Here is a 26,859-nt window from a genome sequence, read left to right as displayed (position 1 = left end):
TATATCATGAAAATTCTAAAAACAGGGCCGGGAGTTTGGCCTAGTGGTTAAAGTGCTTGCCTAGCATGCATGAAGACCCGGGTTCAATTCCTCGGTACCACATATAGAAAAAAAAAGCCGGAAGTGGTGCTGAGGCTCAAGTGGTAGAGCTCTAGCCTTGAGAAAGTCCAAGGACAGTGCTCAGGCCCTGAGCTCAAGCCCAGGACTGGCAAAAAAAAAAAAATTCTAAAAACATAAATATAACAACAAAAGAAAATGGAAGAATATAAATTATTAGAGATCGTCCTATTGTAATATTTTAGTAGTTAAACATAGAGTAAGCATATGAAAATAAATCAGTTGAATAAGAGTGAATTCGTAAACATATATCTATGTAAAATTTAGATTTTACACAGAAAGATATTTATTTATATATTTATGTATCTATCTCTCTGTATATAATTTTAATGGATATAACAACTTAAATGTTACAAATTTGAGCGGCAATTTCTCTTGAGGATGCATTTAAGATGTTAGTCATGTTGTATTTCTTGATATGGTTTCTACATAAATCGATTTGTGTATGTTCATTGAAGAATATAACTAGCTACACATTTGTGTATGTATGTACATTTTGATAACACCTTTTATAAAAAAATTAGTAGACATGGAAATCATAAGGTAAACAAAAATAAAAAGGTAAATATAGACAATAAATTAAATAATATATAAAATAAATAATATATAAAATTTAAATAAATAACCTGAATTAAATGATATATATTAAATATACATAAATTAAATAATATATTTAAATTAAAATGTATACTAAGTGAGATAATATATATCACAAAAGAAATATAAAATTAAGAAATTTATACAGAAATATATGGATATATTTCTTCCATAATAAAATCAATCTAACATGAGTAAAAAGGAAAAATGTTTATTGAAACTATAGTATAAATAATTATAGATATATTTATATATATGATCATGTTTAGATATAGTGTTTATCACATGAGAATACAATATTCATTCATATTGTATGTATATTTTAAAATGTAATCATTTGGAAATAATAAAATCTTAACAAAGAATTTAATTTTTTTCATGTCACTTTCTCAAATGATAACCCAAAGAAAATTAAAGCAAGCTATTCATAAAATACTAAAAATCAAATTAAGTGAAGTAAGCCGGACTCAAAGGAACTTAGGCTCAATGGTTTCCCTCATTCATCAAAATCAATAGAAACCTTGGGCTCTACTAGCAGAGATTTTCAATATAGCAAAACCTTGAAACATAAGGCCATTTAGTATGAAGCTAATTGAATGGACCTCTTGGATAGTGAAACAAAAGCCATATAATGCATGATTGTTTTCCTTAATGTACTATGTTATCTCTCATCTCTTTTGCTGTCCCTTGGTTATCTCATATTGTTACAGTATCTCACTTTGATATCTGATATATTGGATATATTTGTATTTGGTTATTTGAAATTTCATAGGGAAGGGGGGAAAACAAGATGAGGGGTGGAGGTGGGGGGGAGGGTAATGGGGACCAAGACATGTGAAAGGGTATCAATGTATGTGAATTAATGCACCTTCTAACGGGCAAATATCATGTAACCCTTTTATTAATTACAATAAAATATTTAAAAAAATAAAGATGAAAAATGCTTTATACAAATTAAGAAACTGCCAGAAATTTCTTCCATCAAAGAAAAAAACCTCTCAACAATGAAATTATTTCTAATCCTTTTTATTCCTGTGAATCAGCTAGCAGTAGAATAGTAGGAAATATTATCATTAAAGAATGCACATATTAATAACAGTGGAATAGTAGAACATTTAGATATATTTATTTTTAAAAGATATTTTATTATCTTTAAATAACTGTGCAAAGAGTTATGATTCACCAAAGCACATCTGGATCAGTGTTATCCCTTTCAATATTATCACCCATCCCTACTACTCACCATTTCCCTCACTCTTGTCAATTTGTAGTATATGCATTGAGTTCTTCCAGATTCATTTCTTCATTTGTCTACTCCTCTCCTGTTGACCTGTTGACCCTATCCCCACACCTTTCAAGTACAGGTTTCTTGTTGTTTATTTTGTTGAACTATGATTATTTCCATTAACATAGTTAAGATAGAAACACCTTCTATCTGGTGAATATCATGTAACCCTTTTATTAATTACAATAAAAATATCAAAAAAAGAATTTACTTATATATTTATAAATTAATTCTACCTTCCATGTATAAGAGAAAACATGCAATCGTTAGATATAGCTCTTAAACTAAAATTCTCTTTCATGATTTCTATTCATTCTGGCTTTAGTATTCTTGTCATCTATAACTATTACTGTAAGGCTTGAGCAATGAATCATACCTTATTTTTTTTGTAAATTTGAGCAAGTTTTAGTTACAAAATCAGCACAAATTTCTCCTGTATCTTATTTTAATTTGATATTAGAAATCTCAGTTTGTACTTGTATATTTCTGGGTATTATAACATTTAATGCTTAATGCCCTACTTTATTACTCTAGAAGCCCCATTTTCTGAATTAGATTTAGAATATACTTGCTGCACAAAAACACGAGTCCCTTCTTGTATATTTTCTAATACTTTTCTTGACTAGCTTTGGGCATTTTCTTTAAATGAATTTATAATTATTATATCAAAGTATAAAAAAAGTCTTTCAAATTGGAATTACATTAAATTTAATTAAGTTTGTAGTTCATCATCAGTGTGATTATACTGATCTAATTACATGTTGGATTTATTAGTTTTTCATGCATTTCATAATTAAAAATATTTGTAGAGATTTTCCCCTTTCACAATTTGTTGCTAAGTATATAAATACTGTTAATATGTTGATTAAAAATATTTGATTTCATTCTGCTGAAGCTGACTATTGAAATCTGTGCATATGTTTATATTTGACATCTGATCATATATATTCATATATCCACATGTATGTTTATCCATGTGTTTTATTTTGACCATTTTTAACAACCAAACATTTTATTGATTATATTTCCTAGTTTTTTTTTGTTCTGGACCAAATTCAAGCTGTATGTGGTGGCTCATGCCTGTAATCTTAGCTATTCAGGAGGCTGAGATGTGAGGACCTTGGTTCAAAGCCAGCCCAGGCAATAAAGTCTGTGAGACGCTTATCTCCAATTAATCACCAGAAAACTGGAAGTAGTGCTGTTGCTCAAGGAGTAGGGGATAGCCTTGAGCTGAAGAGCTCAGGGACAGTGCCCAGGCCTAGAGTTCAAGTCCCATGACCGACCAAAAACAAACAAACAAAAAAATGTTTCACTACAAAGATATTGTCTAGCTTGTTTGCTACCTAGCTATCTAGTTGTCTACCTATGTGTTCATACTTAAGTATATGAGATAACTTGACTGGGCCAAGAGATATCCAGATATTGGTTCAAATGTTATTTTGGATGTTTTGAGATTCCATTTTCATTTAAATTATCTGCATTAATATAGGTAGACCTTACAAAACTAGCTGAAATCGTGAAAACAATAAAATGATGATCTCCTCCTAAATAAGGGAATACTCCTATTGAATGATTGCAGAGAATTGGAATACTATTTTTTTCCTACCTTTGGACTCAAACTAAAACCAGTCTTTTCCCTAATATTGACATACTGGATTTCAGACTGAAATTATAGCACTATTTTTTCTTATATTTCAGCCTTAGATTGCAGCCTTTAAAATGGCATGTGCCAATTTCCAATACATTGTTATAAATTACATAAACCAGTTTATGTATGTGGATGTGTCAATGCTACTTACATTTCACTTACTTCCTAAGCTTTGCTTAGTCAAATCAAACAAGTAAATGTGTCTTCAATTAACTTTGTTGTGATAGGTCGGATAGAACCTGAACCAATAAGCGGCCCATGGTAAAACATTAGAGATTTTGTACTTTCCTCTGTTTAATGTACAGAAATAATTTTAGCATTTTTTGCCGGTCCTGGGCCTTGAACTCAGGGCCAGCGCACTGTCCTTGGACTTTCTCAAGGCCAGTGCTCTATCACTTGAGTCACATCACACTTTCTAGCGTTTTTCTACGTATGTGGTATTGAGGAATCGAATCCTGGTCTTTGTGCATGCTAGGCAAGCACTCTACCACTAGGTTAAACTCCCGGTTAGAGAAATAATTTTAAAAGCTTAAAAATTAGAATGTCCAGAGTAGATTTGCCATGTATAATTATTCTCCAACCTTGGGAGTTAGTTCAGTAATATTTTTTCTATTGCTGTTTTTGTTTGTGGTGGTGGTGGTCATGACCTCTGTTCCTGGGCACTGTCCCTGAACTCTTCAGCTCAAGGTTAGTACTCTATCATTTGAGCCACAGTGCCACTTCCAATTTTTGGGGTGGTTAATTGGAGAAAAGGTTTTCACACACTTTAGTGTCCTGGCTGGCTTTGAACCCCGATTTTCAGATCTCAGCCTCCTGAGTAGCTAGGATTACTAAGATTACAGGCGTGAGCCATTGGTGCCTGGCAGCAGGCATATTTTTTTTTTACCACAGTTGTGAAAAGTAAATTTTTTATGAGACTTTATGTCCTTGAAGAGCTTTGTGACTGATCTTGTCTGTATGGCAGAAATTAAAGTGGTAACTACAGCCACTCAGTTGGGAAATCTGAGTGCAATGGAAGTAATTAAATACAGAATGGCATAAGCCAGATGAGAGCATGCAACCACCAAAGACACAGTTCATCATTATGGTGATGGGCAAAACACCAAAGCACCAATTAGAATAGTATGAGTTCATAGATGTTTAGTTTTAGGTAATTGATCATGATGTTCCTAAATGTAAAATCTGACTTGATTAGAATAAGCAGAGCAGTTTTAGATAACAAGAGCTAAGCTGAATCATAAGAATAGTTATGGCAACTCCATTCACCCGAAGAGTTGATCCGTTTTCATGATGATCTAACACTAAGTGAGCAACAGGAAAGCCTGTATCGTTCAGAAAGAATCCTAGGGCACTGCCAGCAATTTATACTCTTAAATTTTCTTATTATTTCCAAATGGACCTCACGCTACTTTCTAGATAATTGTTACTGGGGAAAAGGAACCAATCAGGGTTTTTGTAGGATATTGTACATTTTATCTGGAGTGTCACTTTTTCCGGGCAAACCACAACATCTCTGTGATTCACAAATTAAACAAGGCCCTGGTTCATGTCATGTACTACGTTGAGGTTTAGTTTTATGCATATCTCTCACTGAGCCTAGTGCGTCCTTAAAGCCATCTGGTAGTATTTTCATAACTCTCGAACACATTATTGAAATTAATATACACTGTAGTTGGCAGAATTCATACTTTGTGTCTATGACCTATGGAATGGTAGAAAAAGCCAAGTATAATCCAGGAAAATTGTTTCTGTCTAGGAAAATAGTAAACCAGATGTGATGTTACTTTCCTGGTTGGATTTCATGCCCCAGGAAATTAAAATAAGCAGGGATATATTTCCTACCCAATCTACATTTAACTCAGCTACTTGTGATAAAAAAATACAATGATTAATTAATAATATTAGACTGGTACAGCTTCATCTTATGCTGAAGCTACTGTAAACTGTGCTTGAACCCATTGTACCAAATGTAGCTTCATTATTTCCAGAAATTAATAAAACAGTTACCTGATATACAGCTATTGATCTAGAAAATGCATTTTTCCAGAATTGTTCATTATACCTAAATAATATCATATGTATATCTTAACCATCAATTTTTATAGCATAATTTATTTTCAAAAGAAAAAGTCTACTTTTCCTTTCCATAACATATCACACTTGCCAATTTCATTGACAACATTATAGGGATTATATATAATAAATAGACATAGTAATTAATTTAGGCATATAACTACGATATGTGACAGATGATACCATATCAATATCTTAAATATACACACTTTCTGTCTCAGTGAAATGTCTAGGAGACCCAGCAGTGTGGGTATTCTGAGATATGTCCTTCACCATCTTGCTCCCCAAACCAAAATGAGTCACATTATCTAGTGGTCATCTTTGGATTTTGAAATATTGAATTAGTCTACTAAAATAAATTATGACTAAAATGTCAAGAAAATAAGCAGATATTCCAATGAAATATTAATAAATGTAAATACAGATCTAGCAATGTGGCTCAGTGACAGAACAACTGCCCAACATATACAATTAGATTTTATCAAGGGTACTTCACAAAAAAGTAAATATTAAAAAAATTTCATTAAAGAGTAAATGGTCATCAAAAACAAAATTTTGTCATCATGAAATGTGAAATGAAAAATTTGGTTCCATTATGATAGAAAGTATGACAGTATTCCCTGCTGAGGTTATTGTAATGTGACATTATTTCACAGATTCTAAAGTGAAAACATTAATAATCTCAAATAATGAATATCTTAATTTTAAATATTGATAAATAAGAGATGACATAGCCTTCTACACAGAATTTTATCTCACCAGAGACAGGACTGTATACAAGAACCACCTACAATTTTAAAATAACTTTTCATGTAAGAGCTTACATGGAATTCATTTTAAAACATCACATTTCTACATATTGAATGTATATTCATGTGTTTTGTTTAATAGCATAGTCATTATCAAAATGTTAGTGGTTATTTTCTCTGGGTGATAAAATATCAGATTAATTTTACTTTCTTAATTATATTTTGGGGATTCCTTTTTTGTAGTATTAATGTTTGAACTCAGGGCCTTGTGCTTGCTGGCAATAAGTCTACCACTTGATTGCATATCTCTAGATTTTAAGTTTAGTTTGTTTTCAGATAGAGTATCTTGGGTTTTTTTTGTTTTGGATAATTTAGAATATATCCCTTGTATCGTTATATCTCATGTAGCATGATTTGTAGGTATGTACCACTCTGCCAATCTTATTGGTTTTGATGGAGTGTTGCTGAAAATTTTGTCCCAGATATTCTTCTAATCTCTCTCTTCCAGAACAGCTGAGATTACAGATATGAACCAGAACATCAATTTCAGTGAGGGATTTTTCAATAATTAGTCTACATTATGGATATTGTTATCATTATAGAGTGAAAACATAAGTTATCATGATAATTATACCAACTTTAAAATTCAATGTTGCATAAATAGACAGCTAATTGCAGCACTAAAAATTTCTCTTACAAAAATGAAGTAATCAATTACTAATTCTTTATTATAGTATCATAAAATTATTGATGAGTGTTGATATTTTTCTTTTGTTTTAGAGCAAACAGTGTAGTTTCAAATACTGTTTCGTTTAATATAGCCCATTCATTCATATAGTACATATAGCACTGCTTCATTTTTGTAATATGTACAGTAATTAGTATTTCATGCTACATATATGATATATTTGATCTATTTATTGTCTTATATTGGGTATACCTTTTTATCCATTTTAATTCTTCAGAGAAAATGTGGCACTTGTTGCTTTATATTTTCTTTCAAAATGTAGCAAAATGTCTTTTGGACCTGAGCATGAAAATAGATTCTTAATACTGGGATCAGTAACGCAGGCCTCCAAGTCAATTATTCAGGTGGCAGGGACCAAGAACATAAAAATTTGCCATGAACATTGTTGTGCTAGTGGATTTAGTATGTCCTTGTTTCTGGATGGTTGGGTAAATGCCAAGTAGTGGTATTGCTGGGTCATAGGGGAGTTCTATGTTTAGCCTTTTGAGACACTGCCACACTGCTTTCCATAGTGGTTGAAGGAGTTTGCACTCCCACCAACAGTGTAGTAGTGATCCCTCCTGGCCACATCCCCTCCAGCATCTGTTGTTATTCGTTTTCCTGATCCTGGCCATTCTAACTGCATTTCTTTTATGACCAGAGATGTTGAGCATTTCTTCATGTGTCTATAGGCCATTTTTGTTTCTTCTTCAGAGAAGACTCTCTTTAAGTCTTTGGCCCATTTTTTAATGGGATGGTTGTTACTTTGGAGGTTAGTTTTGGAGTGATTCAAGTTTTTGAGTTGTTGATATATTTTAGAGATGAGGTCCTTAATGTACTATGTTATCTCTCATCACCTTTGCTGTCCCTTGGGTATATCATATTGTTACAGTATCTCACTTTGTTATCTGATATATTGAATTTATTTGTATTTGGTTATTTGAAATTTGATAGGGAAGGGGGGAAAACCAAGACGGGGGGGGGGGGGATGGGGGGAGGGTAATGGGTACTAAGACATGTGAAACGGTATCAATGTATGTGAATTAATGCACCTTCTATCTGGCAAATATCATGTAACCCTTCTATTAATTACAATAAAAAAAACAGAAAAAAAATTTGCCATGAGCCAAAGGTGAAAAGCGAGAGTCAGTTAAGAAGTTAGACATGTTGCTTTGTTCCTCTGACCGAAGCTCCTCCAGATATGCAAGGGGTAGAGGCAAGAATATCAAGTTTGGAAGCCAGACTCTATCTAAAAACAAAATAGAAAAAAAATGATTACATTGTGGCTTCTGTCGTCCAGTGCTTGGGTAGCAAGCAAAGTCCTAAATTTTCACTCCAGTATTGATGATAAAGAAGAAAAAAACTATTATTAGGCTATTATCCATAACATTCATGATAAAAACATGCTAAACATGACACTACTAATGCTAAGAATTCCTAAACTTCAAATGAATTTCATGAATAGAGTGAAAATTCTAGATCCTAACTGCAAAATTATGTTTTACTCAAATATAAACGACAGAGTTCACATCTAAAAATACATAAAAACTTACAAGTAAAACTTCAAGATAAGGATGAACCTGGTATATAATACATACATTTATTTCTATATTTGAAAATGGAAAGGTAGGGGGAAAACAAAATAAGTGGGAGGGGTAAAGGTAGGGTAAGTGGGAGAAAAACATGGAAAAAGGTAACAATGTTCAAGAAGTAATATACCCATTAACTGATGAATGTAACTGTCAACCCCCTGGACATCACTCCAACAATAAAATAAAATTGAAATTAAAAAAAAATATGAAATACATTTCACTGGAAAATGCCAATGTGCGAATGAAAGTAACCCTCATTTGTAATTAGATGAAAGAAAGCACTGGGTCCATTTACTTATTATAAACTATTGAACAGTTAATATGCAGAATGCATAACATAAATTATTGAAAATTTAGAGCAATATGCAAGAATGTATTCAGTTCTAAGAGGAATATGGTCAAGTGTAATATCCACAAAAGCACCACTCACGGTAGGAAAAAAAATAACACCAAAAATCAGTAGCTCATTCACATACCAGCAATCACTAAACTAATGAAGAAATCATGAGAACCTGCCTATTTACCATCATCTTAAAAATGCAAATACCCAAGAATAGATGTAAACAATATAAAAGGCCTTTACAATAAAAACTAGAAATATTTAATAATGAAATAAAAATAGATACCAGAAAATGGAAAGACTTCTTTTGTTGCTCATGGACAGCATTAATAATGTGAAAATTGCCATAAAACTGAAAGAAATCTGCAGACTTAGTTTCATCTTCAACAAAGTTTTAATGCTATTCTTCATAGAAATATAAAATTTTACCCAAAATTTCAAATGGAAATAACAAAACAGAATAGCAAGAAGAAGGTACCTTAATCCTGGGCATCACACTATACTATAGGGACAAAAGTTCATTAGATTCCCTTCTCAACAAACAGCTTGTTATACTAGCTACATGACTGGGTGATATCAAGAAAAGCACAGTTTCTTGCTAGAATCAGGGGGAAAACTTTGTGAGACTCCATCTCAAATGCAAAGATGGGTAGGGTGGCATGCATGTGTCATAATAACTACAATAGGAAACATTAAAAAGCATAAAATATGAGTATTTTGGGCCAAGATTGGAATCAGGCACATGAGACCTTATCTCAAATTAAGGTATGAAAAAAGGAGAGACTCAAAGGATCATAGGCTCAATGGTTTCCCTCATTTGTTATAATCAGTAGAAACCCTGGGCTCTCTCTCCTAGCAGAGATTTACAATAGAACAAAACCTAAATACTTAAGGCCATATAGTATGAAGGTAAATGTAAGGACCTCCAGGATATAGAAACAAAAGCCATATAATTAGTGATTGTTGTTCTTAATGTACTATGTTATCTCTCATCTCTTTGGCTTTCCCTTGGTTATCTCATATTGTTACAGTATCTCACCTGGTTATCTGACATATTGTATATATGCATATTTGGTTATTTGAAGTCAGATAGGGAAGGGAGGAAAACAAGATGAGGGGTGGGGGTGGTGGGAGGGAAATGGGGACCAAGGCATGAGAAAGGGTATCAATGTATGTGAAGTAATGTACCTTCTATCTGGTGAATATAATGTAACCCTTCTATTAATTACAATAAAAATATATGAAAAAAGGGGGCTAGCAGTATGGTTCAGCAGTAGAGAACCTACAGAGAAAAGTTCAAGGCCGCAAAGCAAGCTCCAGTACTGTCAAAACTTAGATTGACCCTGTTCTGAACTATAAGCTAGTTCTCATACAGTTCTGTAATACAGAAGGTTGGAAAATGATTAGAATGTGTAAAAATGAATAAAGAGCTGAAAATCTGACATCATTTGCATGACACATCACTTTCCCAGGAATTTTTTAACTTGAATACAGATACAATGGGCCAGAAGGTGGATTAGGTAACATTTCTTTGGCTCTACTCTGTCTTTAAGAAAAATGAATCTGTAAATCATGTCCCACATCCACTGATTCTCTAAGGTAGATTCTGAGGAAATATTGTGGGAGAGTTATGAGTTCTTGTTACTTATGTCCCCAGAGCCCCTCTAAATTTCCTTTCCACAGCCCTGGTTGTTCTACTTTTCCTCTACATATTTAAGCCACTCCTGATTTATAATAAGTTCTTTAGTTCTTTTCAAATGTGCCAGAGCTAATGCACCTAGCTTAATATCTTACCAACAATAAGTAGATTTCAAGAAATTTGAAATAGGTTATGAAACCATAATGGAACGCAAGTCAGAAATGTTCATTTAAATTCTAGAGTGGTAAACTCCCAAACCATGTCAAATATTGCTCAAGAACCTCCTGAATTATGCTTCAGTATTCCCTGTCCCCAGACTTAAGACCTTGGGGCAAAGAGGTATCTGAAGTTGAAGTTCTAGAAATCAGGTAACTTCTGAAAGATGCTTAATTTTAAGTGAAATGGCCTAAGATAATTTTGGACATTACATTCACATCTCAATTTCTTTTATCAACACCAAAATACTCAAAACTTTTATCCAATAATTTTGATAAACTTTCATTTTCCATCATCTCAAATTCAAAAATGAATGCATCTTAAATTGTATCTATTAGAGGGATAGTCTATCACAGTGACTGTATATATTTTTAATGTTGATACTTTGTTATACAAAAAATAGAGATAATTCCAATAGGCACAGAAATGCTCACAAACATACTTTACAGGCTAGAAGAAACTAATGTCTGGAAGTATAGCATAGTGTACATTTTTCTTTATTTTTTATAAATTATGGTTAACAATTATACAAAGAAGTTACAATTTAACCACTTTATGAATACAATATTTAATAATCTATATCACCCCTTTCAATATTCTCACCTATCCCTCCCCTACCCAGGCCTGCTCTCACTCTTCTTGATTTTATAAGATAGACATTGGATTCTTTTTCTGAATATTCCCCTTCTTCTATTCCTTTGTCTACCCTTTTGAGTACCTTCTTCAGAGTGCTTTATTTTTCTGGACACGACTTCATCTTTCTAAGGAATTACACTATTTGAGTTCTCCTTTGAATCTATCCTATTTCTGTCAGTTTATTTGTATACACTTGCATACTACCCAATGCATTTCCAGTTTCCACATAAAAGGGAAAACAAATATTCCTTGATCCTTTCAGTTTCAATCACTTGACATGAATTTTCCAGGTCTTTCCATTTCTGTACCAATAGGCATTATAATTTCAATGTGTGGAGTCCTCCTAGAAGGTCCTCAATGAATAAATGGATTAAGAAAATGTACTATATTGAGTTTATGCCTCAGTATTGGCATGCATGGGCACACACATACACACACAGTTTTGGGCAGTAGGATAAATCAAATTATGATACAGTCCATTTCACTCAACACTTGAGTCATTCTGGAAATACAATAGCCTTTCCAATTGTCCAACTTGTGCAAAGATGATCACATCATGGTACTACTGCAAAAATCAGTCATTAAATGTGGTCTACCCTAGGGAAGGGGTATGGATTTAGAGATGTTGGTCTCTAAGGTAAAAGAAAATGTCAAAGTGTTGAAGAGTCAATCGCTAAAGACTTTTTGCTGATATTCCCATTGGTGAGGGAAATTGTGAGGAAAATGAGGGAGGAGGTAACAATGTTTGACACATAATGTACTCATCACCATACCTATGTAATTTTAATCGCACTTCATGGCATCTTGAAAATAAAAGAAAATTAAAAAATAATTGTAAACTGGGCATAAGTGGCTCATTCCTGTAATCCAAGCTAATCAGGAGGCTGAGATCTGAGGGTCGCAGTTCAAATCGAGCCCAGGCAGGAAAGTCCACGAAACACTTATCTCCAAACAACCCCAGAAAACCGGACGTGGGGCTGTGGCTCAAATGATAGCATGCTAGCCTTGAGCTAAGAGCTCAGGGACAGCACTCAGGCCGACGGTTCAAGTTGTACCACTGACATAAAACAAAGAATTATAATAATTATGTGACTCATGTAACTGTAACCCCTCTGTATATCAACTCCAAAATAAAAAACCTAAATAATTCATAAAGATAAAACAAACATCAAATGGTTGTGGAAATAGAATGAAGTCTAGAAATTTTTATATGTTCCCTACTGCTACATGTTATTGCACTTTTACTAATAATTAATAGTTTAAACTAAACCAAAACAGAACTGCCACCTGATTAAAAATCATTTCATATGTACTACAGACCTACATGACTCTTTTATATAATTAGATTATTCAATGAGAGTTTACCATAGACTTAATATTCTGGAAACATATACCACAGTACAATTTAATTTTACTTATCTCTAGAGAACCCATCATAAACATAATTTTCCTCTAACCCAGTCGATATTTGGAAGTAAAATTGAAGATGGAGGGAGCTGTTCGGACAATGCAATTGGATTTCAGATAAGCAAAGATTCATTACCTTCTGTTTGCGTAAGAGCAAAAGAGAACTATTTACATTTTCCCTGTAATACACAGCAGTATTGAATTTTAAGACAATAAAATTAATTTGTCACAACTGGAGATACATTTGAGTTACAATGAAGTGGTCATTATTTTCAGATTCTATTAAGATTTTAAGTCAAATATCATACTTCATAGAGTGTTCTGGCTAATGTGTCATAGATATGATACTTTATTCAGTCTAGAGCTTAATTATTTCGTCTATAATAGCAGAGACAATATTACAGTACTTTTCTCCCAGTAGTAGTTTAAGACTTAGTTGAAATATGTAGTTTTACATATTGAATTGTTGATCTTACTTTAATTAACTCTATTGTATAACAAAGGACCCTAATACTTATTTTGTATATTTTTCTTCTTTTTTTCCCCCCGAATCTACATGTACATGTATACTTATATGCCCATGACCAAACACAAGTCACTAGCACTGGGCTTGTGACAAGGTTACTGATGCTTGAGATTTTGTTTGGCCATTATTTATACTTGATTTGATTGGCCAAAGTATATCATGTTGCCAGTACTCTTACTGGTTAAAATTATAAAGAATGGGTAGTCATTTATCCAATCTGTGTGATATTAATTAATAAAAGTCAACAGACATAAAATAAATAGCAAATACATTCTAATGAGATGGAGAAAAAATTGAAGTACAGTTAAGCAACACTTAAGAAATACACTTATAAACATATTAATTTTGTGGGCAGAAAAGAATAAACATGTAGGGGTTAAACGTAAAGAGTTAGACTAATGTTTTTAATCTTTAACACATTACAATATTCATATGCTGGGGCTGGGGTTTGGCCTAGTTGTAGAGAGCTTGCATAGCATGCCCAAAGACCCAGGTTTGATTCCTCGGTACCACATACATAGAAAAAAAGCCAGAAGTGGTACTGTGGCTCAAGTGGTAGAGTTCTAGCCTTGAGAAAATCCGAGGCCCTGAGCCCAAGCCCAGGAATGACAAAAAAAGAATATTCATATGCTGAGGAAAAGTTGAGGAACATAGACAAAATTGACGAGAGGATATAATAAAATTCTGGAAAGTCTGGGCTATATTAAATCTATGTAGAGGGGAAGGAAATATTCTTTGAGACCAAAGAGAAAGAGTTAAATATAGTTACTACTAACATGAATATGTTTCTGGAAATATTTGAGATATTACTAAAGATTTTTACTAAAGCTTTTCTTGAGAAAATAGAAGCAGATTTTAGGATGAGTTTTTCAGGTTATGAATTTTTAGTGATGTGAATGTGCACTGAGGTGTAACTTTCACTAGCATTATTCAACAGCCAGTTGTAAAGTTAAACTTTAATAGTTCAATTGAATCAGAGATGGGAAGTTTCAGGATATTTGTGGATGAAGGGCAAGAGGACAAAAGAGTTTATTAGTTGAAAAAAAACATTTAAGGTTCACTGAATATAGCTTTGATGGGTAAGGTAAATGATTGTGAAAATTGTATATACTGAAAAAAACCTGTAAAAGGTTACGAACTATAAGACAAACTAAGAAGATTCAAAACAGAAAATGAATACAAAAGGAAGAATAAAAATAATTGTGTATGGAACTCAGTCTTGGTATAATTCAGAACATACTTGTCCTTGCATTCTCGGAGGAAACTTTTTAGTACCTGGTTATTGGTGTTTTTATTCCTGAACTTTGCTATTGCCTTTCTTAGAAATTGCACTATTTTAATTTTCAATTGAATACAATGGGTTTCAGTTAATACATTTGTATACACTTGCATATCATCTCAAGTACTTAGCTGCTAGGCTTATGTGCTTCCACCTACAAGGAAAAACATACATCCTTTGTCTCTCTGGACCAGACTTACCTCACTTGACATATTTTTCCAGGTCTTTTTCACTCAAAAGTGGTAGGGTGAGGTCAAGTGGATTAGGATGGGCAAATGAAGACGAGAAGGAGAAAATGCTGCCAAGAATCCAATATATAACCTACAGAATTAACAAGAGTGGGGGAAGGGGTGAGTAAAAAAGGGATGAGTGAGAGTGTTAAAAGGGGTGACATTTATCAAAATACATTTCATTCCTAAACTGCTTTGTTAAATGGTAACTTTTTCATCTAACTATTTAAAGATAATTTAAAAATTAAAAAGATACCAGTATCTTTTCAGTCAAGAGGTTGAGCTCTGAGGAATTGCAGTTTGAAACCAACGTGGGTAACTAAATCCAGGAAACTCTTATCTCCAGTTTACCAGCAAAAGATGCAGACATGGAGGAATGGAATAAAAGCAAAAAAGCCAAAGAGCTTTAAGGCCGTGTGTGTGTGTGTGTGTGTGTGTGTGTGTGTGTGAGAGAGAGAGAGAGAGACAGAGACAGAGACAGAGACAAAGAGACAGACAGACAGAGAGACAGACAGAGAGAGAGAGTATGCACACAAGTTTTTATTCAAAACTGTGTTGTGATTGTCAAGTTTAAGGATATGGGAATTGTAAGGGTGTTTCTCTTAGTTTCCTATTAGCATAAGTATAATTATCTATGTGAAGTGAGTATAACGCATCTCCCATTTGCTATTCTTGGGCAATAATCAGCAAGTATTAAAAGGGCACGTTCCTAGATGGCATAGGAATCCTTTGTTAGTCTGTCTTTCTTGATATTCCTAGACTATAATCTAGGTTATTTCAATTTAAGTTTCTTCTGATATTCTCTTTGGGTAAAGTTTAAGTGGAGATATGTCATTTTGTGCAGCTTTCCTAAAATTCTTCTCTATCCCATCCCCTATTCACCCTAATAAAACATCTATACACATTAAATTGCAGATTAGCATTTGCTTTCTGAGTAGAATCCAAACAAGAAGTAATGAATATATCAAAAAATTGTCAGCATTATGTGATTTCCAGTGGATTAACTATTACTTCTATCTTAGCACCACTTCAAGGATTTTTTTAGAATTATAGGACATAATCCTTACGAATAACATAGATATTACTTGGCACAAAATAGTCCTTGCTATATATTTCACCGATGTTGACCGTGTGTAAAGTCTTCTAGGATAGGAATGCTGTAGCAGGTGCAAGGAATCAGTCATTTGGAATATATGAAGAGAAGGTAGCATGCAAAGGCAAGACTATTTACTGATTAACATTAGTTTGTATGACACACTGCATATGGATAATGATAGACTTAGAGCTGTTAGCAAGCAGTTAACATCTAAGTGCAAGAACTGGATAGCCTCTGTGTTGGAGTATAAAGAGGCCCTTGTTACCTGTAGCAGAAGGCCAGAAAGAAGCAAACAGCAGGCAGAAGCACTAATTGTGAGAGTTGTAGAGCTCTAGAGAACACTAGGCATGTCTTTTATGAGAAGGTCAAGACCCTGAGAGGAAAAACCTCATACTCGGAAAACTTGAAGGATTACATCTAGATGGTTATACTGGGGATACTGGTTCTACAGCCCAACCCTACATGCCCCCCCACAGACATATGAGACATAATGTAGATGGCTTATATATACCGAGTAATTGGGAGCATATATATTGTACTTCAAGAAATTGCTTAAGCTTCTCTCACACTGGACAATTGAAATCCTTTAAGATCCAATATTACTTCTCCATTTAGCTTATGAATTATGACTAGTATGACATTTTAGCATAATGTGGCTGTGTACAAGCTGGTATTATATGTCTGAAGAATTGAACAATGCCTTAGGATTTACTAGGAGAAATTTATAGAATTAATTTAGAAAAGCTACTTAGAAATTATGATAGGAGTAGGAGTAGAAGATATGACTGGACAAAAAAGAATTCCTTTGACTTGGTTATATTTTTTGAGGCATTAGACTGAATTATTTCAAAAGCCCAGGAAATATTACAGATTTGCTGCAAAACGACAGAAATCTTAAAAAGAAAACATGGTCAATACAAATCAAAGTTGACATGGATTCTTTTCCATGAATGATGGTAGAAGGGAAAATAAAAAGTATTAGGAATGGGGGCATCTGGAACACAAATATTAAAACTGAAATATCCACAACACTTACTTTCTGTGAGAGAAACCAGAGCATATATCCTTCAATAAGGAATCAGGAATGTGGCTGGTTACAAGATCACAAGTACATTAAGAAATTCAATATTATCTTTCTTCATTAAGCTGAGACTATAGTAAGGAAAGAAGACAACTTTAATCACAGGCATAGTTTGGAAGACTAAGGACTGAGGCTGGAACTGGGAAGGTAGTATAAAACTCCATGTAAAAGTAATGAGAAACACAAAGGCCAAGTATATGGCAAAATTGGTAGAGATTCAGCCTAGCAAATGCTAGCTTCAAATCTACAGCAGACAAAAACAAAGAAGAAAGAGAGGAAGAAAAGGAGGATGAAAGGAAGAAGGGTTTACAATCACAGAGCTAGAATCGTGAAGAGCTGCGGTGGTACTGGAAGTAAGATATAAAAAAAAAATCTAGTTGATGGTACTGAAATCTCAGTCTTATTACCAATCTAAAAAGAACATTTGAGGGGCAATCTAAATTGATTGTGCAGACATGGGAAATAATATAACTGGAGGCAAAAATAGGTCACTGACATCAAGGATACTGCTGAATGACAAGAACTGAGCGGTGGAAACTGATGGATGTTACTCAATAAATATTCCCAGTTATTTGTTCAGTTCCGTTTTTGAGTTAATGTTCAGTTTTGGGACTTGACTATTTAAGAGGCTGTTGAGTCTCTAAGGGAAAAGAGTACATAATACTAAAGCAAGTATGTGCCAAGACAGTTCATTAAGTCTCTGCCCAAAGGGTCTATAGCCATTTACTCAAGGGACTGGCAAGCCAGGAATAACTAGACATCACTAATATCACTAAATCCACGAGTTGAGTTGTGGCAGAGATCTAAAAGTTCATTATAGCTCCACTATTGGCCAAAGAACTATGGTAATCCATGGAGTACTGGCTAAAATCAAGTTTACATTGTACCCAGTGAAAATTTATTCAGATACTAGGGGCAGAATGCAAATGGATATTCTACATAGAAGAAAAAAACAAATAGGGAAAATGAATTACTTCTTACTCAAGATATTGACTTTTTAAATTATCAGATTGGAAGCTGAGTTTATGCAATCATTAAGGTCTCAGAGATGTCAGAATAGTAGTCTATATCAAATTAGCAATTAATTCATTGAATAATTTCTCATTGTGGAAGGGTCAGTATTTGATCTTGTAAGTTCTCGGGCACAAATTGATGTTACTGCTTGCAAATAGTCAGGTAATAATTACTACTATCTGAGTGTATGGATCCATAGGTTTTGTTTCTCACACAGTATAGTATCTGACTAACACAGCTGTTTTCATCAATGGAGATATATGAGTTTATCAAATAACATGATTTCCACTGACCATATACCAGACAACAGATGATGTTAGTCTTATGCAAAAAAAGGAAAAACATCCTAACACTACAGCTAAAGCATCTGTTCAGAACAAAGGCTGAGAATATAGATGTATTATTTAATTTAAATTATGTTGCTAAATCAAATATCTCTATAAAGGGCAACATTTCAATATTAAAGTTACATGAATTTAAAATTCAAGTGATAGGTGCAGAACTGTTCCATATAATTTCACTCCTAATAATGCAATAGGGAATTTATACTTTTTGTCAACTCAGTTTGGCCTTGGAAGGGCTGGTAGGAATTTTTCCCTGTGGAAGGGCTATATGTTAGAGTTGATTCCTGAGCATTTTGAATCCCCTTTGACTATGGCATGAGAAAGAAAAGTCACTATATTGGCAAGGGTTATCAGCCCTATTGTTTAAGTGTGAATAGGGTTGTTTCCTTGAAATAGCAGAAAGCAAAAATTACATGTGAAACCAAGGAAAAGCACAATGTTATTCCCATATTTTCCCTTACCAAGTTATGTCTGTAAATGGAGAAGCACAATAATCTCCCACTGAGGTCTCAGATTACTCAGAAATTTTTAGCGGACATTACTAAATAAATGACCAGAGCTACTGAGAAGATAGCCAAGAAAGAAAAGACTAGAATGGACAGTGGAGGAGATATTATCAGGTTGTGACTCCAAGAACCAGCACAATGGCAGGCTAGTGTATCTCATTAACTGCCATTCCGTTCTTTTCTTCAGAAAGTACTGTCTACTAGATCTAAGAAGGAGCTGTGTGAACAAAAGAGTAGATAATGGTAGCCTGAGAAAGGGCTGACATGATTTCTTCTTATAGAAAATAAAATTGACCAGACGTAAGCTCAAATGAAGTTTTATACTGAATCCTAATCACATATGACTTGTACTATAAGAGATTAGGATTGAGGCACATTCAGTAAAGGATTCCATGTTTGGTTATGATTAGAACTTTATCCATCTGAAAGATAAGAGAAAGAGGACTCAGAAGAACTTAACAATGTCAAATCACTGATTTAGAGTTTTAGCTTTCAAAAATGTGATAAAATGCACTTCTCTTCTAACTCCCCAATCTGTGGCAATTCATTATATCAGAAAGAGCAAACTAGTAAATCTTTTTAAAAGTAAATTTTTCCTTGGCTGATGGGTGAAATATATAAACAAAACCATATTAATTTAGTTTCTAACCCACTTGCCGGGAGTTTGGCCTAGTGGTTAAAGTGCTTTCCTAGCATGCACGAAGACTTGGGTTTGATTCCTTGGTACCACATATGTAGAAAAAAGCCAGAAGTGGTGCTGAGGCTCAAGTGGTAGAGCTCTAGCCTTGAGAAAGTTCAAGGACAGTGCTCAGGCCCTGAGCTCAAGCCCAGGACTGGCAAAATCCCAAAAACCAAAAATTAACCCACTTCACAACTATATGAATACTGAAGTTAATTTTGTTTCTTAAATGAGTTTGAATGCTTGTAGCATTAAGAAAATTTGTATTTTTGTACATTTTTTGAAATGTCAATATGTATATACACACAAATATATGGCTGTAACACAGTAATAGTGACATAAGTTCCCAATTTTGATATTTAGATAAAATATCAATTAACACTGGATTCTAATTATGCCTTAAGATAAATGGGCTTAACAGACGTGTATGGAAAATTCTATTCATCATTAATAGAAACACATGCTCTGGAAAATATCACACATTGTGCTCTCAAGATTTTACAAGAAACTGAAAATATTCAAAGAGAAATGAGAAATAAAAGTAGCATGCTAAAACTTTAACAATGTAGGAAAACCATCTTAAGAGGGAAGTTTATAGAAATAAATGCATACAAGAAGTAAAGGTAAAGGTAGAAATAATAAACAACCAGAGTTTGCACTCTGAGGAACTAGAAAAGGAACTTACTAAGGTCACCGTAGAATTAAGGAAATATCCCTTATGTTTTCATAAGAAGGCAACAGGTATGATAAATTCTCTCCAAAGAACAATTAAAGTATACATTTAATGCTCTCCCATAAATATATGTGGTATGCTTTCATTACTATTCAGTTCAAAATGATGTCCAATTTCTTTTGGATTCTCAGTTTGACATATGAGTTGTTGAGAAGAGGTCTTTCCATTTTTAATTTTCTTATTGAAATAACTAAGAGAAGGTGCTTCATATAACTTGAATTTGTTTATTTATTTATTTTGTGTGTGTGTGTGTGTGTGTGTGTGTGTGTGTGTGTGTGTGATTGTCCTCTGGTTTGAACGCAGGGCCTGAGTATTGTTCCTTAACTTTTTTACTCAAGGCTGACCCTCTACCACTTGTACAAGAGCTCAATTCCTGACTTTTTTCAGGTTAATTAGAATAAATAGTCTCACAGACTTTCCTTCTGGGAAGGCTTCAAAACTTGATCCTCAGATCTCTTCCTCTTGAGTTGCTAGGACTATAGTCTTGACCCACCATCAATGAATTCATCATGGTAAACTATGACATAATGGTCCATTTGTATTCTTTTTCTTGTATACTAATTTCTACCTTTTAAAAATACTATTTTTATTTAATGTAGCTCTCATCATGTAGATGTTTATGATACATGATAGACTTTGCCACCCAAAGGAACATGCCTTCCCTGCTTGAGACACAGAAACTGGCAGCTATTAAACTAGATATCGGGGTAATTATAATACACATACTGGACAAATCTCTATTAATTCGTACATTTTCCATATCGAGACGTTTAGGCTTTCTTGTTTTTTGAAGCCCAAGGTCTTAAAAACTATTGCTTCACGTTTGTATACTTTTTTTCTATATATTGTTATTGTAATTAACAGAAGGGTTACCTTATATTCACCAGATAGAAGGTGCATTACTTCACAAGTATTGATACCCTTTCTCATGTCTTGGTACACATTTCCCCCCCTACCCATGCCCCTCATCTTGTTTTCCCACCTCCCTATCTGATTTCAAATAAGTAAATACATATACATACAATATATCAGATAACAAGGTGAAATACTGCAACAATATGAGATAACCAAGGGACAGCAAAAGAGATGAGAGATAACATAGTACATTAAGGACAACAATCACTTGTTATATGGCTTTTGTTTCTATATCGGGGAGGTCCTTTCATTTAGCATCATAGGATATGGCCTTATCTAGATTTTGTTCTATTGTAAATCTCTGCTAGGAGAGCCAAAATTTCTTCTGATTGTGGCAAATGAGAGAAACCATTGAGCCTATGTTCCTTTGAGTCTTGCTTACTTCACTTAATATATTTTCTAAGTCTTTCCATTTCCTTACAAATAGATTTACTGTATTTTATTATAATCTATATTTGGTATAATTCACTAGATATCAGACATAAATATAATGTATTATCTCATTTCATGCTTCTCAAAATAGCCATGCAACATACACAACAGTATTTTGAATATGAGCAAACTGACACTCAGTGACTTATCTGAAGATACTTCAGAGCTAGCAAGTGGATGAATAGGTTTATGCTTTATTTCTAAAGCTGTTTTCTAGTTACCACTCCTTTCAAGAAATGAATATTAATTTCAAATCTTTGTAGAACTATAAAACTTCATTCTGATTTAAACTCTTACCCATTTTGTTCTGCTCACCTGGTCCTTAATCATTAAATCCTAGACCAAATAAAAGTCCTTAAAAAGATTTAATGATTCAATTTTATTACAAGACTTACTGTTGAGTGGCCTAGGTAATATTAAGATAACATTTTGACTAGTAAATACATAATTACACAAAGAGAATCATCTATTTGCCCCTGAATCCTAGATAACATTTACACAACTACAGCCAGTGCATTTCAGTGCCAACCTCTTGTCATCTCTGCATTGATCCATGCTATTTGCTTCAGTTTGTTTTCTTGCTTATCCACAGTGCAGGTAGGTGGAAATGAGAAACATTCCGTATGTCACAAATGCATGTATGTGTCAGGGTGTTCATTTCTTTTTGCAAGTAAAACAGCAAGAACATAAGAACTGAGAGATGAGACAGGAATATGATCACATTGTCTGCCCTGTACATATCCAACATACATTAAGCCTCTCTCACTCTTTTTCTATTCCTCAAATCCTTTCACAGATATAAAGTCAGCTTTTCCAAACTTGTCGAATTGCAACAAATACATACGAGGAATCCTTTTGAGTTAATTCTGAAACACATAATTCACTCCTCACCCATCACTTCCAGAAGAGCACAGTGCAATAGTAACATGGACGATCAGCAGAATGGCTGCTGAAAACTGTCAAACTGATATCCTCTTGCTTTTACTCCCTGACAGATTTGACAACTATAATTTCTTGGAGCTTCTTTTATTATTTTAGAACAGAGACAGGCTAGAATGAAATCCCCAACCTGCCTGGGTGCCTGTGGCATGTTCCAAAAATATCTCACCTACCTCTGGGTTCAGAGGGAATTGAAAAGAAGAGGGAAAGTTCCATTGGAATTTCATACAGATGTCTTCTTATAGATTTTGCCTTACAAAGTGCACCTGTCAACTGGTATGACCCTTCTGTGGGAATCAAGATGGAAATGAATTTCATTTTAAGACCTCCTTCACTGAAATCCTATCCCACATCTTGCCTCATTATTTTTTCATTATGTAAGACCTTGTAGTTCAGAAGCAATTGAGATGACATACTCTATGCATTTACCCACAAGCCATTTTCCAGTGTGTGACATGGCAACATCCATCATTTCATTCTTAAATTCATTTCTAAGGACGCTCATAATTCATTATGCAGATGATTCTTAGCTAACTTAAACCCACTGTAAGTGAAAACAATATAAACTAAAAATGTTTTAATGCACTTGGCCCAGCCTAAGCTCAGCAACATAGTACAAGATACACTGCATAGAATTGTGATTCTGTGCTTGCATGTTCACTGTAACTCACTAATATTCCCAGTGTTGGGAGAAGAAGTAGAACAAGTAAGAGTAGCATGTATGAAATTGGTCAAAACTCAAAATATGCTTTCTATTAAATCTGAACCATATTCATACCATACGATGTCAAAAAGTACTAAATCAAACCATCATAAATTAGGAACTGATGCCTATGTAATGACATCATATCACATGCATATTCTTCTGTTGCTATCTCTATAAATCTGATTGTCCTTTGTAGTATAGGTTACTGTCCAGGCACTTTTGAATTATTCATTTGATAAATTCCAAATTGCTTATTGATATTATAGTGTACTTATTTACCCAATTCCACTTGAAGTTTCAATGTGGTAACAATAAACCTAAGTCACATTCATAGTCTTATAACAACCAACACTGAGTAGTACAAAACCATTTTTTCAAATATATAGTGTAGATATTATTCATTTAATACTGCTTCTATTTTCCAAATGTCAATAACTTTGATCAAATAATTTCTTTCATATGCTATATTTATCTCCTTATTTAATATCAGATGACTCAAAGACCACAATTTGGATGTATACTATCTTTTAATCTCAACATTTATGTTACCTATGTTTGTGAATACAGATTGTTTCTAATGAGAATTTTCTACCACAGTTAATTCTCACATTGATAGTGTGTACAATTTAGTAGATGGTAATTTTTATGGAAGTTCTGTGTAAGCAATAAGGATTAAATAATGCAATTATCATGAAAGTGAATGAGCCTGGGAGTTTGGCTTAGTGGTAGAGTGCATGCCTAGCCTGCACAAAAACCAGGGTTCTGCCTAGCGAGAAGTGGTGCTGTGGCTCAAGTGGCAGCTCTTGAGAAAGTAAAAGGGCAGTGCTCAGGCCCTGAGTTCAAGCACTAGGACTAGAAAAAAGAAAGTGAATGAATTATAATGTTGTAGTATTCTAATGGAAAGTAATTGGCAACAGAAGAGCCTATGTATTGCACAACCTAATATCATTTTAAAATGTAAGTGACATGATAAAATAGCATCAGTATGATAAAAAGACACCAGGATTATAAAATTTTGTAAAGTCAGTCATTGAAGTGGAAAACTGCTTTTTTAATTGTATTTTATTCTCGGGGTAATGTTTAGAGGGGTTATAGTTACATTCCTCAGATAGTGGGTATATTATTTCTTCTCATGCTTTTCTCCCAGTTTCCCTCTCCCTTCCTCTCCCAATCATCTGGTATTCCCTTTCCTTTCCCCATTTCAAATAAACAAATAAATGTATATACAATATGACAGAAAACAAAGTCAAATACAGTAACAACATGAGAGAAACCATAAGGGGAAAAAATAGAAAAGAAGTTACTTCACATAGTACATTAAGAACAACAATCACGAAGATAAACCTCTTGTTTCCATATCCTGGAGTTCATTTCATTTAGTCTCCTCCTATATGACCACATATACTTACCTTTTGAGCTATTGTAATCCTCTGCTGGGAGAATCGTAGATATGTACTAATTATTACAAATGAGGGAAACTATCGAACTTATGTTCCTTTGGATCTGGCTTACTTTCCTTAGAAAAAGTGTTTTTAACAATGGTATCTTGTGTCGGGAGTTTGGCCTAGTGGTAGAGTACTTGCCCAGCATGCACGAAGACCCGGGTTCGATTTCTCGGTATGACATACAAAGAAAAAAGCCAGAAATTGTGCTGAGGCTCAAGTGATAGAGCTCTAGCACTGAGAAAGCCCAGGACAGTGCTCAGGCCCTGAGTTCAAGCTCCAAGACTGACAAAAAGAAAAAAGAAACTTTAATAGAAAAAATACTTTAAGCCTTCTTCTTCTCTGGGAAGACACCAAATGGCGGACAATCCCGGTACAGTGGGAGGGTCTAGTCTTGAGAGGCCACAATGACATCCTAGGAGGCGTCAGTAGTGGCCTGTGGGGTCGAGGTAGTGGTAGAGGCTATGGCTGTGGACGCTGGGGTCTTGGATGCAAGGTCGAAGACAAGGAGTAGATCCCGTCACCAAATTGGACCGACTGGTTAAGGACATGAAGATGAAGTTATTGGAGATCTGCTTTTTTCTCCCTCCCATCAAGGAGTCTGAGATCAACGACTTCTGCCTGGGGCAGTTCTCAGGGAAGAGGTGTGGAAGATCACGCCTGTGCAGAAGCAGACCCGTGTTGGCCAGTCCACCACGGTCAAGGCATTGTGGCCATTGGGTACTACAACGGCCATGTCTGCCTGGTGTGAAGTGCTCAAGGAGGTTGCCACTGCTATCTGAGGGCCATCATCCAGGCCAAGCGCTCCATTGTCCCTGTGCAGAGAGGCTACAAGGTTGGCGAGCCTCATCTTTTCCTGTGCAAGATGATGGGCCACTATGGTTTGGAGTTGGTGCGTCTCTTCCACCCCCAGAGGCACAGAGATTGGTTCAGCTCCTGTGCCCAAGAAGCTGTGGATAATGGCTGGTATCGATTACTGCTACACCTCAGCGAGGGGCTGTACTGCCACCTTGGGCAACTTCACCAAAGCCATCTTTGAAGCCATCTCCAAGACCTACAGTTACCTGACCCCTGACCTCTGGAAAGACACCGTCTTCACCAAATCTCTTTACCATGAATTCACTGATAATCTTGTGAAAAACCCACATCAGAGGGTGGGCAGAGGACCTAAGCTCCAGCTATGGCTACAATGCAAGATTTTACACAAGAATAACAAAGTGAATCAAGCCTGAAAATTCAAAAAAGAAAAAAGCTTTAATAGGAGAGAAAACTATAACACTACTGTACTTTGCTTTGTGAATGGTACTTCTCTAATATATTTGTATATATTTTTATATTTGTATGTATATATACTCTTTGGTATGCCCTCTAGATTTTGTAATGATGAATCTTATATATCAGTTAGGTGTCTAGATGACTAGCACAAAATAGTTTCTGGATATGTCTGTAAGAGTACTTTAGAAGTGGTATATTGGTATTGAGAGATTGAGTGATCTGCCTTCCCTAGGGGGAGTGGGGGTACAGAAGAACCAAAGACAAAATAGGACATACATAATCCATCTTTTCTTTTTTTGTTTGTCCTCAGACAGACTGTGCTACTTGGTTTCTGCTCTTCACACTAGAAGACTGCTAGGACTCCCTACTCCTGTGTCTAAAAAAATTGACTTAGTAAAATAGATAATATGCCAAATTCATTCTGGTTTTATTTGTGAATCTTAAAGCAAAGTCCCTCTATACATTTACTACCCTTCTGCTTGAAACATTCTAATGGATATAAGCGCGGACCTTTTATTTCATTGTGGTTTTTAGCCTCAATTACGTGAGTACAATGATGACACACAGTAGGTTTTCACTATTTATAAGAATGAGAAAATAGAAAAAAAGGAAAACAATCAAATATAACTTTTAAGT

General features: G+C 34.4%; 1 pseudogene; it reads left to right on the top strand.

Annotated features, from left to right (window-relative positions):
- The window catches only part of LOC150041634 (small ribosomal subunit protein uS5 pseudogene), a 100,720-nt pseudogene extending 74,559 nt beyond the window's left edge, over window positions 1-26,161 (top strand).
- Window positions 26,162-26,859: the final 698 nt, after the last annotated feature.

The sequence above is a fragment of the Megascapheus bottae genome, chromosome X (genome assembly GCF_031878675.1).
Source record: "Megascapheus bottae isolate mThoBot1 chromosome X, mThoBot2.hap1, whole genome shotgun sequence".
NCBI lineage: Eukaryota > Metazoa > Chordata > Mammalia > Rodentia > Geomyidae > Megascapheus > Megascapheus bottae.
The sequence above is the reverse complement of the archived record's forward strand: the minus strand, read 5'-3'. Positions and strand labels throughout refer to the sequence as shown.